This window comes from Protopterus annectens, chromosome 7.part0 (assembly GCF_019279795.1).
Source record: "Protopterus annectens isolate FY-2018-M chromosome 7.part0, PAN1.0, whole genome shotgun sequence".
NCBI lineage: Eukaryota > Metazoa > Chordata > Ceratodontiformes > Protopteridae > Protopterus > Protopterus annectens.
Window position 1 is genome coordinate 23,267,030 of NC_056739.1, and position 20,909 is coordinate 23,287,938.

Here is a 20,909-nt window from a genome sequence, read left to right on the forward strand (position 1 = left end):
TCATCAGCTGTCCCTCAACCCAGGGCTTCAGTTTCAGCCCCCAGTCCCTTCTCAGGAACGTTTTTCAGATGCAGGGTAGGGAGCTTTTTTTGGCCTTCCAAAGGTTTAGGGCATTTGGTCCATTGGTCAGAAGGTGGAAAATATCATTATCAAGGAACTGAGAGTGCTCCTCCTTACTCTTCAGGCCTTCCATACCTTAGTCCTTCCAGGGCCTCTCAGAATCTTTACAGACAATGACATAGTGATGTGGTATATCAACAAACAAGGGGGTACATGGTCTTCCCTCCTGTGCAGACTAGCTGTTCAGGTTTGGTATCTAGCTGTCCTGTATCAGGTGACTCTTCAGATAGCTTATATTCCTTCAGAACAGAACCTTGTGGAAGACTCTTTGAGCAGGTCCATAACACAGAATCATGAGTGGATGCTTCACAGAGATGTGTTTCTGGGCATTATCCACCAGTGTGGTACTGCTCTGGTAGATCTTTTTGCCTCCCCTCTGAACAGATAACTTCTCTTTTGCACCAAAGTCCCAAGTCCTCTGGCATATGAGGTAGGAACACACCCTTTTTCTTGGAAGGGGATGTTCTCTATGCCTTCCCTTCCTGTCCCATTGAGGGTACTTTTCAAGATGGAGCAGGACTCCCACAAAATCTTGTTGGTTACTCCCTTTTGACCCAGACAGCATTGGTTTCCTCCTCTTCTGCACCTAAACAAGGACAATCACCCACAAGTTGCCTCACAAGGTGGACCTACTCACACAAGACAAGGAGTCTCTCATCCATCCTCACTTGTCCACTCTTCATATGACACTGTGGGTGATAGAGTTTTGATTCCTTTTAGGCACCTTTTTCTGAGGACATGCTGCAAGTTCTGCAGGAGGCCAGGAAACACACTACCAGGAAATCCTGTTTGTTCAAATGAAAGAGATTTTCTGTCCAGTTTCTTGCTCCTAACCAGGATACACTTTTTGTGGAAGTTCTTTTGGTTCTCTCTCATTTGTGTGAATTGCTCCATGCTGGGTTGGCATATTTTTCAGATAAAGCCCACATTTTAGCTATTTCTGCTTGTCTGTCTTTGTCTCCTCCTTTGGCTTCTAGGTTTGAGGTCAAACAATTTCTTAAAGGTGTCCTTCATACTAGGCCTCTCATGAAGCCTATTACTCCTTCCTGGGATCTTAATTTTGTTCTTGAAAAATTGACTTAGGCTCCTTTTGAGCCTGCAGATTTAGCTTCCTTGCAGCATTATACATGAAAGATTGTTCTTTTGGCCCTTACTTCAGCTAGAAGGGTGTCTGCGCTTCAGGCACTTATGGCTGTCCCTCCTTTTTAGTTTTTTTCCATAGGGACAGGGTGTCTCTTCATACTAATCCTTTTATGCACAAGGTGGTTAATGAGTTGTCTCTTAATCAGTCTATTAATTTACCCACTTTTTCCCCTTCTCTGCAGTCTGTTAGTGAGACGGTTCTTCACACCTTGTATTTACAAAGGCAGCTTGGATATTATCTGGATAAGACATTTCTTCTTGGATTTCTAAGGCAATTTCTTTTTGTTACTCCTTTCATGATAAAAACCTTTCTACCTCTGTAAAGGCTCATTCTACCAGAGCTGTAGCTTCACCTGATACTTTTTGCAAGCGATTGGATAGCAACTCCATCCTTGAAGCTGCTACTTGGACTTCTGTCCATACTTTTACTAAACATTATAAGCTGGATGTGGTTTCCATGGCTAGAGATGGATTTGCCAGGGCTATCCTGCGTAGTTTTCTTGAGTGATCTGCTGGGCCTACCTCCTCCCAAGTTTCATCTTGAGCTTTTGTACTGTCCCTTTAGTAAGGAATACTGTAGCAGTGATGTGGAAGGACATAGTACAGTTTTGTAAGATCTTATTGTAACAGTTGATGTTCTTCCCTTCACTTTTGCAGTGTTCACTCTCCCTCCCTCTTTTATCTCTACTCCTTTTTCTTCTTTCTGGGTGCACATATTCCTCCTCTTCTCCTTGGACTGTTGTTTCTCTTGTGGCTTTTCAGTTCAGAGGTAAGTACATCTGTACATCACTTTTATGTCCTATGGCTTGAGTGGGGAGCATACATGTGATGCATGGTGTCCTTTTAAAAATCCTAAGGCTTTGGTATACTGGCCGGATGTTGGGCTACCCATGCCAGGGGATCCCATTAGTAAGGAATACTGCGACAGTGAAGGGAAGGACATCTACTGTTACAGTAAGATTTTACACAAGTTTACTTTCTGAAATAAAAAAATAAAGATAAAAGGGAATGTCTGATAAGCAGTGACAGGAGACAATACACCACACAGCATAGCCCACACCTATCACTGTATGCATCAATTATGTTTGTTGTTTTTTACAACAAAAGACTGACCATCCTCAATGTCATGGTCCATAGTTCTGGACCAGATGCCACCTCTTTACCTGCACAAGCCTGCCACATGGGGTCCCTTATTACTGCAGCCAGCTGGTCATCATTAGTCATAGTATAACTGAAACTGGGAGCTGCAGTGACCAGAGTGGTGCAAGATGATGTTATGCAGAATGGAACATGCAGTAAACATCCTGCATACAGTAGCTGGCCATACTGAAGGGTACCACAGACTCATTCAGGCATCTAAACTGACATTTCACTATGCTAAAGACTGTCAAAGATTATGTGGGCCTGTGACAGAACTGTGTTAAAATTCTCTCCCACATCTCCACTTGGATTTCTCACTGGTGTCATGAGCCATGGCTCCAGCAGATATCCAGCATCACTGGAGAAAAGAGAGAGAGAAAAGGGGAGAAGGAACAGAAGTCTGGCTTAGTGCTAAGCAATTCATTTTATTATGAAAAACCTGCTTAAAAAATACCTGCCAACAAGATGATCACTAGGCATCCTACCACACAGGGAGAAGTGGTAGAGTAAGCTAGTGTGCCAGGTATGGGAATCACATACACTGCCAGTTTGCTGGGCAGACCCATTGGTGATGCATCCTCATGTATCCCACACTACTTGGCAGTTGATGGAACAGTAAACCATAATATTGATGTACTGTGGACCACATAGGGTCCTAATCACAACATGGCTGCAAGCTATTGTACTGAAGACCTCAGGAAAATGTGCCACCCCATGAAAGGCATGCATAGTTTGAGCTTGGTCCTGAAGTGACACCAGGAAATATATGTACAGATGCATATGTGCCAAGAGTACATCCAGGAACTGCTGTAGTATCTGTAAGCAGAAGCCTGTGAAATCCCCAACCTGTCCCCATTATGTCTCTGGGGGTCCCAATGATAAGTATGGTGAGGGCCATACATATCTTAGTATCCACAGCAACAGGAAGGGCACACACCCCCATGCCTTTGTGGGCACCATACATACTCACTAAGGCCTTTACAATATCCATGTCCACTCTAAATCTGCCAAGTGTCTCCTGATTACCAGAATTATGATGAGTTATTCACTGTCTAACTCTCTGCTTCTTGGTCAGTGAGTGCTGCTGGCCTTGAGCACTTTTGGCTCAGCCAAGACAAAAAGCTCACACCAGGAAATGGCAAGGGAAAGCATCTTTGTGGATTGCAAAGTAGATAGAAAAGACACAATTCCTGTTTTATAATGAATCTGCAGATGGTGGGGAAACATCAGATTATGACTATGAATCTCAGACATGCAGGAACAGGACTTATTAGCATACACAGATTTACATCATTTCTCATTTACATCTAATTTTCTTAAGTTTATTCGTGGTCATTGCACATTGGAGTAAATGGCGTCTAAGAATTGTGCCTTTGCTGTGGACATGGTCAAACAGCATAGATTGCTTTTATGCATTTGCATAATTACTATGAATACCATCTTACTTTTCCTTTTGTATCAAATGTCACTGAGCTCTTCAGATATACTTACTTTGAATAGCTTACATAAATAAAGTCCACCCTTTCGCTGAGACGTTAAACTTGAGATCCAGTCTGCTTCGGCTGGTATAACTCATGTGGCTTTAAAACATCTCACAACACCTATCAAAAAGAGTGGTGGGATTCCTTTATTTATTTGTATATATATATATATATATATATATATATATATATATATATATATATATATTTCCATTCTATTTACATTTCTGTAATATTTACAGATTTACAATATTTACATCTACAGTACATTATTTTCAATATTTTACATTTTCAATTTCAAAACCATTAACTTCTTTCATTCTGTTCCTCCATACCTTTCTCCACAACCAGATTCTTATTTCAGCCAATCAATCCGTTATCATTACTATATTTATTATATAACAATTTAGCACATCCTCTTTTCTACAACACCTGCACTGTTACCATCGATATCTTATCCCACTTGTAATATTCTTCATTTTTTCTTTTTTATATTTTCTATGCAATATATTTATATTTTGAAAACATTCACGCTTATACTTATTTTGAAATTTTTTCCAAACACATAATTCTTTTATCAATTCAGAAAAGAATGCTTTGCTATTTTTTTTTGCATTTTCTTTTTACCACTGCTTTATATTTTATAAGACTTTTTACAGACAAGTGCAATAATAATCTCTACAAACAAATCTCCAGCCTCATAAAAATATTCGTATCTTTACTTTCTATTTTTTGTAGCTCTTTAACCTCATCCTTATGATATTTCCATGGATTTTGTATATAATTCTTCTCCATTATCATGTTATACAGTTTCCTTCTGTCTTTTCAACTTTGTTTTAATTTCCTATAACTTAACCGTATCATACTTTTTCATCATACCTTCCTTTTTACATCTTTTCATTTTTTTCCAGTCTCTCCATATTTCACATGCATTATTTTTTTTCTCAGACTACGTTTCTTCTCCTTCAATTTTTTTTAATACTGAAAATGTGTATAGGTGCCAAATATGCAACTAGATTTTTAAATAATATCATTTTCCCCCTTTCACTATATACAATTCTGTGTCTAATTGGATTAAACCTTGATTCCCCCCCAAAAATCTAAATTATTTTTCCATTTTTCCAGGAAGCATATATAAACTCCCCAAAATACCCCAGCTATCCCAGTATATACACATTTAACACACACACACACGCTTATATATATATATATATATATATATATATATATATATATATATATATATATATTTATTTACTATTAAAACATTGAACATCGGAGCGTAAACCTATCAAAAATGCACTTTACATGTTCGATGTTTGGAATACAAAGTAGTGTGAAATATTATAAACTAATGCAGATGAAGTCGAATTCGACTTCTGCACTCCGGTGTCTCTTTTGCAGCAGTACATATGGACCAGATCTGTACTACAAAGTGCTGAAATTCATGTTTTTGCGCATATATATTGCTTACCCCCGACCTCCTGCCACTTATATATTCCAACTCAGAGATCACACTATAATGTGAAAAAGGGTAAATCTCCCGGTCTTCTGTCTTCCTGAGTTGACATTGCAACCATCTACCAAAGGATTTTTTGCATTCTGCCTACTGCACAGGTAAGTTGCATATAAGGCATGTTCAACATACTGATTGTAAACCTATATATATATATATATATATATATATATATATATATATATATATATATATATATATATGGATCCCTATCATATGATAGAGACCTCATTTGACTGAGACCATAAGACTGAATTTTCAAAAGACTGAAAAGTCACTTGACTGAAACCCATAAGACTGAAACCTATAATACTTAATCTCAACATACTAAATTTTAAACTAGACCATATAAAACCAGACTGGGTGGGGGGCTATGCCTCCCACACTCCCCTAACTATATATACTAACTCCAGGATCGCACTACAGTGGGAAATAGGCCATAGTAGTGGCAGCATGTAGACTACTGTAAGGTAAGTGAAAGGTATGTGCCCTTTTGCCCACTGTAGTGCAATTCTGCTGTTAGCATATATAGTTAGGGGGGTGGGGGGCTAATCTGGTTTTATATGGTCCAGTTTACAATTTAGTATGTTGAAATTCAGTATTATGGGTTTCAGTCAAGTGACTTTTCAGTCTTTTGAAAATTCAGTCTTATGGTTTCAGTCAAATAAGTTTCAGTCAAATGAGGTTTCTATCATATGATAAGGATATATATATATATTCTTTTTAAATGTTAAAGGATAAATAGAATGTTTATAGAATGTTTTCTACCAACAAACAACTATATTTCATATGGAATTTCTCTCCATTGTTCTGATGTTTTACCACTGTCACCACACCTGGTCTATAATATGTTTATTTCAGATTTAGTGAAATATATTCCATTTGCCTTCTTTATTTCACCATCCTATTACTTTTAATGTATTTAACTTTAATCCATCTTTACTTAGCTCCCTCTCCATCCTTGTTAGTTTCCCTCATCCATTCTATATTTTTGCCACAATAAATCATCTGCATAAGAAAGACACACTGCTATTATATTTTCCAAATCCCATCCTTGTCCTTGCATTTCACCAATAGATGTTTGCACTGTTGTATTCGTTACTAGCACATGCATTTCACCAATAGATGTTTGCACTATTGTATTCATTACTAGCACATGCATTTCACCAATAGATGTTTGCACTATTGTATTCATTACTAGCACATGTATTTCACCAATAGATGTTTGCACTGTTGTATTCATTACTAGCACATGTATTTCACCAATAGATGTTTGCACTGTTGTATTCATTACTAGCACATGTATTTCACCAATAGATGTTTGCACTATTGTATTCATTACTAGCACATGCATTTCACCAATAGATGTTTGCACTGTTGTATTCATTACTAGCACATGCATTTCACCAATAGATGTTTGCACTATTGTATTCATTAGTAGCACATGCATTTCACCAATAGATGTTTTCACTATTGTATTCATTACTAGCACATGTATTTCACCAATAGATGTTTGCACTGTTGTATTCATTACTAGCACATGTATTTCACCAATAGATGTTTGCACTATTGTATTCGTTATTAGCACATACATTTCACCAATAGATGTTTGCACTATTGTATTCATTACTAGCACATGCATTTCACCAATAGATGCTTGCACTATTGTATTCATTACTAGCACATGCATTTCACCAATAGATGCTTGCACTATTGTATTCATTACTAGCACATGCATTTCACCAATAGATGTTTGCACTATTGTATTCATTACTAGCACATGTATTTCACCAATAGATGCTTGCACTATTGTATTCATTACTAGCACATGTATTTCACCAATAGATGTTTGCACTATTGTATTCGTTACTAGCACATGCATTTCACCAATAGATGTTTGCACTGTTGTATTCATTACTAGCACATGCATTTCACCAATAGATGTTTGCACTATTGTATTCATTACTAGCACATGCATTTCACCAATAGATGCTTGCACTATTGTATTCATTACTAGCACATGCATTTCGGCAATAGATGTTTACACTATTGTATTCATTACTAGCACAGATAAACACCTGTTCATCAGACGTCCCTATTTCACACATTTTCAATCTTCATTTTCTTTCCTAGCCAACCATTTACCGGAACCTTCTCCAAACCATCTCATAACACTTAACCCCATGATCCCCTAAAGTATCCCACATTGTCTCAAGACTTACTTATTCAAATGCTTTTGCTAGCCTTGCATCTTTATTCTCCCTTTAAAACTGCATCCATTACTACTTTAATTCTTAGCATTTTCTTCACCTGGATTTCCCTTAACTCTATATATACCTTCCCCTAACACTTCTTACAAAACGTTTCCCACTCCTTTTCGGATTATTTTCATAAAGATTTTATAATCAGTATTCCTCAGTGTTGTTGGTCTCTAATTATTTGTATTTTGTCATCTTTCTTCCATAGAAATGCAATCACCCCAGCACATATACTTACATCTTCTATCCCTTCCTCTAATCATTCATCAGTTCCATAAATATTTATTTTTTCTTTACACATCCCCTTATAATATCCATAACTTAACCTAGTCGAGCCTGGTACAGATTCCACCTTCCCTTCTTTTATAACCTCTTGAAATTATTTTAATTCAATCCTTTCTTCTCATTTACATTTTTATCCATCCAAAATTTACTTTTTACCTCCCTCTTGCATTTCTTTCTCTTAGTACAAAGATTTGTAGAGACCGTCTATAATTTCCATTATTTTTTCCTTAAATTTTACTGCCCCATTCTCATCTACCATTCCATCAGCCTTACCCTGCATTCTTTTTACCTTCTTCCTAAAAAGGTAAAACAACTTCCCTCATTTTCTTTATAAAACATTTCTGTCTGTACAATAGTGTCCTAATTTTCTTAATTTTTCTAATAAATGGGCATTTGCTATTTCTCTCATTCTATTACTGCCTTTTTCTATTCCTCTCTTAACATCTTTCTCCATGTTTTCATATTCAACTATACTTCTTGTTTACCCTTCTCTCTCAAAAAAAAATCTTTTTATATTTTTCTTTAAACACTAGACACCATTTTGTCCAGTTTTCATAAAATACTCAGTTTTATGTTCCTTCCATAGTATACTAGTTTCCACTTTCATTTCTTTTTTTTTTTTTTTACTTACATCTCTTGTTAACCATTTTATTAATTGGTGTTACTTTATCACTTAAGACGGCCTATATTATTTATTTTATTATTTATTTATTTATTATTTATTACATATGTTAACTGGATTGTGTCCAACTGGGCCAGAAGCCCATTTTTCAGTGGAGGCCTGGGGAGAAAAACTCCACATACAGTCATAAAGCATACAGCAATAATAGTACTTTATAAAACAGTATTTAGATCATAATATGTACGTTGTAGAAAGTATACAAAGTTTCTAGCGAAGGACGAGCAATTGTTGAGCTAATACAGAAGTATAAAGTATAAAGACAGTGTGTACAGTATCAATTAATAGTGAGTCAATGACAGGGTTAAACGTTATTTCATATGTGAGTACAGTATATTGCTCTATGACCTGAAAAACCTACTCTTCCTACCCTGCACCTCCCATTTCCTCAATGTCACCCAAATATATGACACAATCTCTCTGGTTTAACAATTACTCTTTTGTGTACCCACTTTTGTTTTTCTTAGCTTCAGGTTTCCACATCAGAACACTTTTATTACCTTTATATTTTACGTTATTTTTCCTTTTTGCTTTCTTACGTACAGTTAGCAAGCATGTCAGCAGTAATGATTTGTTGCTGTCACATACTTTTTAATTATTCGTTTTGTTTTTCATTCCAACATGTTTGTATATGCATATGTTACTGTTACCCACACATAATGTCCATTTTTTCTCAAGTCAGATATCACCCTTCCTGGTGTCACAGTTGTTATATCCAATATTTTTACTTCATGTTATCTTATTAGCACACCTACTGCAAAACATTTTTCATATAATGTTTCCGCCCATACAGATTACTGTTCTTTTCCTTGTTTGTGTACAGCACATCTTGCCTTCAGTAAATATAATACATTCTTCTTTTTCTTGTAGCACCATTCGACAACCATTAAACCCCTCACTTCATTTCGTATACGATGTCCATTTAGTCCCTTTCCATTTTTTGCATCCTTTTTCTTCCTGTTTTAATTTTTCACTTTCTTCATCTCTCTGATAGATTTAACTTTTCTGTTCTTGTACTTCTGCCTTCAGTTCCTTTACTTGTCAGCTCATTATACTTATTTTCTGTTGTATCTGAAACTTTCCTACCGTTTTTATTTTTGTTTTCCTTCACCTTAAGTCAAATTTCTGTCATTTTCTTCCACATTTACATCGGCCATTTCACTTTTTTCCTGAGTAGTGTTTTCTACATATTGTCCCCCCACCAGTTTCTTTTACATGTACCCCTTTTTTCTATCCCTGGAACATTCAACCCAAAATATGGCCAGACTGATTACATTTCCTACAAGAAGGTTTACAGTTCCGGAATGTATGGCCTTACTCCCCACATTGCTTACATCATCTTTTTGCACTTTATTGAACCAAATGGTTCCCATCCCCCACAACAGAAGTAGACCTTTAGTTGGCCTCAGTTGCTCACAACTGCTCTTTTTCCATTCACTATCATATTTTTTGAAATGTGCTGTAATTTTCCACCATGCATACTCAATGTAGCTCATACTTCCCATCCCTTTGTTCATATATTTTTATTGTACATTTTTTTTATTTCATGCATTTTATCAAATTTTGTCAGAAACAAGTTTTAAGTTAAAATGTCTCCATTTCTAAAATTCTAAATTGCAGGTTTCATTTTATCTGCAAGCCAAAGTTCTGAAAAATAGTATTTCCAAGTCGTTATCTTTCTTTTTTTCAATTTCACCCATAACCTTTTCTACATTTGAACAATTTCCAGCAGTTACTTCACTGAAGTCTCCTGACCCAAATGTATCAAAGTTCTTATATCTCTCAATTCAAATCCTGGCAGCATTGTTGTACATAATGTCATATCAGTCAGTAGTTTCATGATTTTACTTCATAGGGAGGGTGGCCTAATGGTTAAGTTGTTTGCCATACAAACACAAGGTGCGGGGTTTGAGTCTCACAAGGGATACTTGGCTAGGCTTAAAATGGCTTGCAAGGGCAGTTAGCTTAACACTAACCTATGAATCTCTTCTTATCACTGCTGCCCTTTTGTTCCTGTCAAATACTTCTCTTTAATCTGTGCACTGCTACTTCTTACTTGACCTACAACACTTGCATATGCTTTTTTTTCCTTTGCTTCATTTCTGACATCCCCAGTACCCAGATGCAGAGACATTTCAACATGCCTCAGTGCTTTCAGCCTCTGTAATCTGCTTCTCAATGCATTACCAGCTTCATTATCTGACTGTTCCTGTAGCACTCAATCCATCACAGCAGTCCATCTCACCTGCTCTCCTTCATCTGGTTCTTCTTACTTCATTAAATTCTCCATCACCTGTGTATCCACACCTCCATTCTCCAGCTCCATAACTAGGATTTTATCCCTCTTAGTCTCTCTCCAAAAATTCTTCTTCAATGTGTTTACTCCTTCCTCCATCTTGGAATTCTCCAAGCACTAGTGACAGCCCTCTGGTGCCACACAATGTTCAAAAATTGTAGGGCAACGTTTGACAATGCCCTGGTGAAATTTCCCAGAAAAAGAGACCACTGGCCTAGTGGGACAAACCCAGTCAGAGCAGGCATTCCTAACATTTTTGCATTGTTCTCTCCAAGCCTTGTATCTGCATTTAAAGGGATAGATGCCAGTGGTTTGGTGTTCTTTTCTGACAAGGTGAAAAAAAGATGGCCTCCTAGGTGTTAGTGGCAGCTGCAACTTCAGGGGAGGGGTAAAAAGTAATCTATGGAATTTCAAAAGCTCATTGTTAAGCTTTAACAAGTTTGCTTTTTAAAGTCCATAAACTCAGAATTGTTTGCAATAGGGGTGTTTGTTGTTTTGACAGAGAAGGACACTGATTTATGACTAGAATTGATCATTGATGTAGATAACAGTCATTGGGGGTACAGAAAGGGCCTAAGTTCTTTAGGATAAGAACATGAATATTAGAACACCTAGTGAGTAAGTTGAATATTTGTTCCTGGGAGTCTGCATTTATTACGTCTAGGACCCAGTGTGCATGCTTACTGTTAGTGGTGTATGTCTTCCAATTAATTGTCAGACCAATGAAATTCCCAATAATAAAGCTATTTTGATTTATGGGCAGTTCAAGTAGGGCATTTAGAAATTTCTTCTGGTCATAAGGGTACATGAAATGTCATGTATAACAGTCCATAAAGTGACAATTTATCTTGTTTTGATTGATGTGAACTCTAATAGATTCTGAGTATCACTGGGAATCAGCCTGGTGGTGATAGAATCTCTGACCAGCACTGTTGTTCTTCCAAGGCTAACCGTGGGTGAGAGAGTGCGATAAGCACTGAACCATGTTATACAGGAAGTGTTATGTTTGTACTGAAACCGAAGTGGGTATTCAGAAAGGGCTAGTGCCACCATGTAGCACTAACTACTGCAATTTGGTGTGTTTAATTCTGTCCTGGTTACACATAATGGGTCTACATATCCATCTAATATCAATAAGTATCAAAACATTTCTTTTACATATGTGCATGTGCAGCCTCATTGCTTGCAACTACGACAGAACAAAAACAGTGGCTTGCAGTATTTACACGTGACAGACACTTTTTTGAATAACCTCCCTGTCTTTCTCCTTTACCAGTGTGGATGTGTTCAGTTTGCAGAAGGCCACGAATGTCAAGCAGCTTGTTTTTTAGATTTCCACACCGCAATACAGCAACCTTGATATAATCAGGAATGCAATCTAGTGATGTGATGAAAAAAATGGCAGAGAATGTAGAGCTAAAAACAGTGTCCTAAGGCATCTCTGGAAGCAGTTTGTGGCACATACACTAACCACACCGTAACACCTCTCAACCTCTTAGTGCAAGAAATCTAGACAGAGCCTAAAATAATAGCCGGACAACTACCTAAAAATAAGCACAGATTTTAAATATTGCACTTATAAATTTAGACCATTGCTAGACTAGCAGGGTTTGTGTTGGAATGTATTTTCTGAAGGATATGAAGTCTGAAACTCAAATGTATGTTATTATTTAGTGACTTCAATCCTCAGTGATTTGGTAGAAAACCACAAATCTTTTGAGGAACAGATGAAAAAAATGATGCAAAAATCTGGACATTCTGTAAAAGTATAGAGAGTTGAGAGGTATGGACTTTAAAACCCCTATGTTGCTGTCACAGTTCTGGAGCAGGTAATAGAATAATCATTAAGGCCAAGGGAGCTATTTTGTTCTTGAAGTAGCTTTGACCAACGGAGTCGCGTGTCTTGAGTAAATCAATGAGAATGGCACATTGATTCTGACTTATAAGTTTCCAAACGTAAGTTTAATTGCCCTGAAGCTATGCTGATTCTCAGTTATACATGTGACTTCATTTTATCATGTTGTTAAGCATAGTTTTATTTGCCTGTTCATCCACTTCAAGACAAATTCACTCTGATGAAAGAAATTTTAGCCTGAGTTGCTAGATTTTAAGGTTATGCCATGTAATAGAAAAATATGGGAGATGATGCCTACCACAGGTGTACTACAAGGTGTCTCTCTGGTATCTTTACTGTTTTGCGTCTGCAAGCAGAACTGACCAGTTGTGTTTGATTTGTTGACATATCAACTTTTGAACAATGGTCACTGAAACTGAGCATATGAATATGCTAGTAAATGTTGGGATAGTCTCTTTCTTACCTGTGCAGGACAATCACTTTGGCATTTCGGGTAGTTCTGTACTTTTTCAGAGAGATGTTAATAGGCAAGATGAATAGAACAGATGATACATTACCATTATGAAAATAACATTTTGGAGAAAGTCCATGTATACTGAGTACCCCTTTCTGCTTTGCATGCAACAGAAGTCTGTATAACTCCTTAGTATTTTGCAAGTCAAAGGAAAACTGAAAGACGAGTCTATTTCAGGAAGAAGGACCTGTGGAGTAGCTTGAATGTCACAAACTGAAGGTGGAAGATGTATCCTCCTTTTAGCAATGAATTTCAATATCTAATGAGATGTAGGGCAGTTTCATGCATATCATGTGAGCAAATTCTCCAATGTGTGACACAGAAGAATTACAGAAGCAGCAGGGGGGGATAAAAGTTGAAACTGTGTATGAAAATAAAATAAAGTTCAGAAAGTCTAAAAAATAATCATAATACAGATAATAAGTAAAGTCCTGCTGTCAGGTATGTCAAACAAGATGGTTCTGGATAATAGATAAGCAGGCAAGAACCCCAATAGTGTAAACATTGCTATTATATGCATAAAAAGGGGAAAGACAGAACAAAAAATGCAAGTCTGTAGAATGTGTGGAAAGAATAGTCATTTTGACAGAATGCATTTACAATGAAAAATGCAGAAAATTACTATTACTTTTGTGGAATTATCTGAGCAGTTGAAACCAGAAATTCTTGAGTGGAGATGAAATGCAGTCTGTGAATACTGTTGATTTCTTGTTCCTAACAAAAGTTAAAGCCACTGGAAAAGATTTGACTTAGCAGTGTGCAGAAAAATGATGTATGTATGCTGCTGTTTCAGATAATATATTTGCAAACGCAATTTAAGCAACCAAATATATTGGGCAGCAATGTTTGTGTGAGTATGGCCATGACTGAAAGTGCATGCTGTTCAGATAAAAAAAAGCCAAAAGAGAGAGAACATTAATGCAAGTTTGAATGACAGAAATGCAGTGTGTACCTAAAATGGGTACTGCAGGAGCTTTCTGCCATGCTGTGTGGTGGCTAAAACCTTTTGCAGGTCATGAATCTTAAATGCTGTATGTAAAGCACAAAACTTGAATAAAAAACTATAAATTCAGAAGTATGGTAATAATATATCATAGTTAATGAAAGCAGAAAAAAAGGCTCCCTGTTGAAATGTCAGCAAAAATGTAGGGGAAGAGTGAATCTTGAAAACTGCTTTTCTCCTTAAAATGTTTTTGTAGGGGGCAAGCCCCCTATGCAATCCCACACCCTGCAGACATATCTATGCCAACTCTGAGATCACTGTACCTTGGAGAAAAGGGAATATTCTGAGAAATGGCATCTTAGACCTATAAGTCTGTTCTTTTGGCCATTCAGTCTCCACATTTTGCGATTCCCTCTAGCGGGTTTCCACATTTCAAATGGTTGCTGGAAAAAATGTCTTTAGTCAGTATTTCATTGTAAGTGTAGATGCATAAAGGACAAAATACCGAATTGATAAAATTGCAGTGATAATGTGAAAAGCTACACTGAATTATTTGAATGAACTGAGTTATTTGAATGACTGCGATATCTGCAGGCGTAATATCATATTAAGTTATCACAGAAGATGTGCCCAATGATTCATGCTCCTAGTGGAAGATTACTACATGTAGAACTATAACTGTGTAAGAGCTGAAGTGTGTAGTTTCACTAGCAGACAGAAGTAAGCTGAATGAGTCCAGTGACGGAGATAGCTGTATGGTAACTGCAGCTAAATAGGACAAAGTTGGACTTTGTGGTGATCCTCAAGATCTCAACAAATGGATCAAGAATGTTAATTACCCTTTGCAGAGTATCAAAATAATTGCCACAATGGCAAATGACAGATACTTTCTTCACATAGCCTTGAGATGCCGAACTCACTAGACTGCATCGAGCACTGAAAAGAATCAAACTCAGGACATTTAATAAGTCCTTGGAGAGAGAGATTCTTGAGACGTCTTGTTCTTGTTGAGGTGTTAAAATCATGTGAAATGTACAGAAGATGAATTATATGCTGAAAGATTAAAATAAAAAAGTAATGAAGGAAAACCGTAGGGGATCTATAAAGCATTTTGAGACAGAGAGGCTGTGAGTGGTTTAGTAAGGTAAAAGATATGGAAAGAGAAGTGGTGGGAGTGATGAGGTTTAGAGATTTGTAGGTTGTAATTGATAAGGTAGGAGAATTAACCTGTAAGTATATGCATAGGTATGGTTGAAGAAGTTTAAAGGAACTGATGCATGGGGTGGTTTGCGGTGGGAGTAGAATAAGGAGGGAAATGGGGTGGTATAGCGTGATATGAAGTAGAATGGGACTTGTACCAGATTTCTCAGTAATCCTGCTGTACTGGAGCAAAACACAAAGGAATAGAAATACTAAAGTAGCTGCCTCTTAAGACTTTTTTATTAGTCTTGAGATAAGCAATGTTTGGTATTGGTTTATGCTGTGCAAGAAAGCATGTGATCATGCACTGTAAAAGGAGACAATCTAAATAGAAGAAACCACAGATGTTTAATGAAGCTGCCAGATCATTTCAACGGTGTTTACCTCACTGACAAGGTACATGGTTTGATTTACGCCAAGTGAAATTGGCTATGCTTAAAATTGGTCACAAGGGCAGATAGCCTAGTACTTACTTGTGGACCTGTAAAAGTCTTAACAGTCACATTCAGGACTTAACAGAAACCACAATGAAGTATTCGACCAAGCCAGTAGTTTTTGCTCCTGAAACTTGTCTTGAGGCTGTAGTGAAGACAAAGAAGGATTTACTACAACCTATTACTAATGAAGCCATTGCTGTAAGTGGTGATGTACTGCAAAATGGCAAAGTTACTGTGTCCAAACTGCTGCTGTTATATAAAATATGTACGATTAGTAAAGACAGTGCTCCATGGCCTTCTAACTTTCACTTCTAGATTTACGCACAAAGTGAAAAAAATTGTTTATTTTCTGTTTGTGTATTTGCTTGTTGGCAGTTGTTTACTAGGAAACTCTGAAAGAGAAGTGTTTCTTTTCAGCAGACAATCGAGGAGAAAAGCTTCATTATACAGACACCATTTGCATAGTTTCATCATTTACGATCATTTTCATTCATGAGCGACAGTTCCATTATTCATGCATACTCAACATCAGTTACATTATTTACAAATAGTTTTGATTAAAAATAGCAGTTACATGGGCTGTACATGAATACATTTTTTAAATACAGACAGGTAAATGCAGTGTAATGTTATCAGTACGCATAGATTGTCAGGTTTAACGTAAGAATATTTGTTACTATAAAGACTTGCTCAAAATCTAGGACACGTAAAATAAGAGAGCTAGAGCAACTGAAACAGAAAAGAAGGATGGGAGGAGACACAAGGAAGGTAAGATTAGATGATAAAGGAGGTTATAGTTATGATGGTACTTTAAGCCTGTGTAGCATAGAGTTATGGCATGAGTTCATATAGGTAGATTAGTACCAGTTTAATCAGGGGTGGTGCAGAGCCATTTATCCATCAGGTGTTGCTTCAGTTAGCATTTATAGTCTTTCAGGTTGCAGATTGCTAAGTGGATTAGAATGTTATTACAGCTGTTAGCAATGCAATGTAGATATTGTTAGGTTTAGTTATGCAGCATAATGATTTGTCAGTTGGGCATACAGATCTCTTAATAGTATAAGACTGATGGGGTGAAGAGATGGGAATTTTTCAGGGTTATGTTGTAGTCTGAAGGTCATTAATTGTAAGTACAATAGAGAATTATTTAGTTCTAGCTAGTTTAGTTGGTTTAGAGAGTGACAGTAATGTGATCTATATTGTCGATACATTTTAGTGAGGAGAATTTGATGACTATGTCGAATGCCTTGGACAAATCCAGAAATAGGGTTGAGGTTAGAAGACCTAAGTTTCTATTGTGATTTATTATATCTGTGAACCCTAAAGGACAGTGGTTATACAGTGATTGGGAATTAAACTAGGCTGTGAGGAGGAAGGGGTTATGAGAGTTAATGTATGTAGTAAGTTGAAAATGAATACATCTTTCCAGGATTTAGGATAATGGTGAGAATTGTGATTGATCTGTAGTTTGTGAGCTTGGTTGATGTTCCGCCTTTATGGAAGGGTATTATATAAAAGTTTTTCTGTAAGGTGAGGATGTATTTTTCTTGGATAGAGCATTTTATTAGAATTGAGACAGGATCTGCAAGGCTATATGCAGTGAGTTTGAGGTATTCAGATGAAGTCAGGGGGAGTGGTTGCTGTATTAAGGGAGGTAGGCATTTTTTAATTGTAGGAGTTATCACTGGAGTGTGTGTGAAGATCTCCTGTGGCTTCATTGATTGGGGTGGGATGGATGGATGGATTTTATTTTGTAGGATTAAGGTTACTATGTTTATAAAATGTGAGTTAAACTGTGAAGCAATACTTGGGAGTCATTGGCTGCAGATGGGTTGAGTTGGATTTATTTTCAAGGACTGAGCAATGTAGTTATGCATTTCCAGAAGTTTATTGTCTTGTCCGATGGATTTTGGGTGCTGCTATAGTAAGCTTTTTTTGTTCTGTTTTATGCATTCTTCGCTATGGTTCCTTAACTGTCTATATTGCTGCAGGGATATTTGAGACTTAGTTTGTAGCCATGCCTTCCAGGCTTTATCCCTAAGTTGCATGGATTGTTTTATTTATTTATATTTTTTAACCAAGTGGCTCCTTATCTCTCTTGGTTCTTAATGGTGCTTGCTCTGACAGGATATTTAGAAGTATTGTAATAAATGTGTCTACTGCTTTATCAAAGGGAAGAATTTTAAGTGGAGCCCAGATGATCTGGAGTAGGTTTTAAGTAAACATTTATATATATTAAAGGTTACTGAGGTTTCTGACTGTTGTATTAACTAACGTTGTGAGGCTGTTTGGGATATCTGATTATGTGGCTTAGCTGATGGTCACTTGGGCTATCATGTAGGATACCACTTGTGGCAACATTATTTGGCGGTGGATGTTAGACTCTAGTCTAGGATGGATTCGTTAGATGTGGCCTTGTTAATTCTAGTTGGAGTTCTGATCAGGTGAGAGAAGTTATATAGCTGAATTGAATTTGTTGGGTTTTCAAAAGCTATCTTTTACCAGTTTGTGTTAATGCCTCCTAGCAAGATGGTTCCAGTCAAGTTGGCTGAGATCCAGGAGGGTATCTCTCTTCAAGAATGGAACTATTGTTACCAGGTGGTATGTATAAACCTATGATTGCTAGAGATTTGTGGTTATTCATTTTGAGGAGTGAGATGTTCAGCATTGTTGAAAGTGGGTATAGTATCATGGTAAGTAGAAAGATCTTAACCATTTCTGTAGAAAACAGCCATTCCAGCTGCTTTTCTGTTGGTTCTATCTAGTCGGCGTATATTGCACTTTGGTTGGAATACTTCTGTATCTTTGGTAATTGGCTTTAACTAGGTTTCTTTGCCTTTTAAAATGATCAGGGTAGTAGTGGGCTATATGGGCATTAACTTCTGTGATTTTGTTAGAGACTTTTTAGCTTATTGTGCATTATATTATGTCCTTCGTGGTTGGAGAGGTAGCCTGTTGCTGTTTCAGGATATGTGGAGGCTGGACTTGGAAGGTGTGTGGTTAGATGGGTGGGTCCAGGATTGAGATTTATTTCCCCTCCCAGCATCATTGTCTAGTTATCAGTGTGGCTTTTGAAGAGCCACTTCTATTTGGTCTTGAGTTTATACATGATTTTGGATACTGGAGGATGTGCTGCTGTCTTGTATTTCAGGGTACTAATGTAATTTATGTTGAGCAGGCTGGAGGAAGTTTGTGTTCTGGTTTAAGTATTGTGTAGTAGGTACAGGTAAGTAACAATGAAGAAGAAACTAGTGATAATGGTGGAGGTTTGTGTTCTGGTTTAAGTATTGTGTAGTAGGTACAGGTAAGTAACAATGAAGAAGAAACTAGTGATAATGGTGGAGGTTTGTGTTCTGGTTTAAGTATTGTGTAGTAGGTACAGGTAAGTAACAATGAAGAAGAAGAAACTAGTGATAATGGTGGAGGTTTGTGTTCTGGTTTAAGTATTGTGTAGTAGGTACAGGTAAGTAACAATGAAGAAGAAACTAGTGATAATGGTGGAGGTTTGTGTTCTGGTTTAAGTATTGTGTAGTAGGTACAGGTAAGTAACAATGAAGAAGAAACTAGTGATAATGGTGGAGGTTTGTGTTCTGGTTTAAGTATTGTGTAGTAGGTACAGGTAAGTAACAATGAAGAAGAAGAAACTAGTGATAATGGTGGAGGTTTGTGTTCTGGTTTAAGTATTGTGTAGTAGGTACAGGTAAGTAACAATGAAGAAGAAGAAACTAGTGATAATGGTGGAGGTTTGTGTTCTGGTTTAAGTATTGTGTAGTAGGTACAGGTAAGTAACAATGAAGAAGAAACTAGTGATAATGGTGGAGGTTTGTGTTCTGGTTTAAGTATTGTGTAGTAGGTACAGGTAAGTAACAATGAAGAAGAAACTAGTGATAATGGTGGAGGTTTGTGTTCTGGTTTAAGTATTGTGTAGTAGGTACAGGTAAGTAACAATGAAGAAGAAACTAGTGATGATGGTTGTGTGCGCGAGTGTAGTGAGAAATGCTAGTGATAGAAGATGTAGTAGTGCCATATTTGGGATTTAGAAGGCTGTATGGATAGGTGATAGTGTGTGGTAGGAGTAGGAGGAGTCTGGAGGGATGCAGTTAGTCTTAGCAGGGATTAATTGGAGGAGTAAAGTAGAGTAAGATGATAGGATTGATAGGTAAGTATAGTGATTGATAGGTATAAGGAAATATTGATATGAATATTGATAGGATTGATAGGTATAGAGGCTGATAAGTGGGTATAGGGGAATATGGATATGAATGAGGATGAATTTATATGGTGAGAAGTATGTTATCAGTGGAGAACAGGTATGATAAGGGAGGATATTAGGAAAAAAGCACTGATTTAATTGTGTGGACACAAAGAAATTAAGGGTGGGCAGTGTGACGATTGGGGAGAGATGGGCGAAGGCTGCCAGCCTAGTTAAATAGAATTTGATACATAATTCTATCAACTGTATAAATAAATGTAAAATACAGGCTTGTGTTTTTAAATTTAAGAAAACGCTGTAAAATGTGAACTTCAAGATTGTTGCAACATTATCATCTGCTGTAAGGAAAACCAAGACAAGTATTTCAGATGTGTCTTTTTAAGTTGAAGAGATCTTGTGAATCTCTTTAATGTTAGAATTCGGCTCCAGGGTGGCTGGAAGATTTCTTGCAAATTGTTTTAAGGCTAAAGTTTATGACCAGAATTTAGATGTGGAATGTGCTTTATTGCTCTGGTTTCTTTTAGAATATACCTGTGAAATGTCTTCTATTGTTGTAAGTTTCTCTGCAGGTGTTAGATTGCTAAATAATGCAGTTTGTGGCCTGAGAACTCAAACCAGGTGTTAAGATGATGCAATATGAATATTGGGAAAACCTAAGTGTCAAAGATGATGTAATTTGGGATGGCCTTAGAGACATGTTTGTGAGTAATGTTTAAATACTATTTCTCACAAGAGACTAAAAAGCATTTTGACTTTGGACATCTAACTCAGCACTCTGCTTATGCTCACATGTAAGTTTTAGCACTGTGATTTCTTGTAGGAATAGATA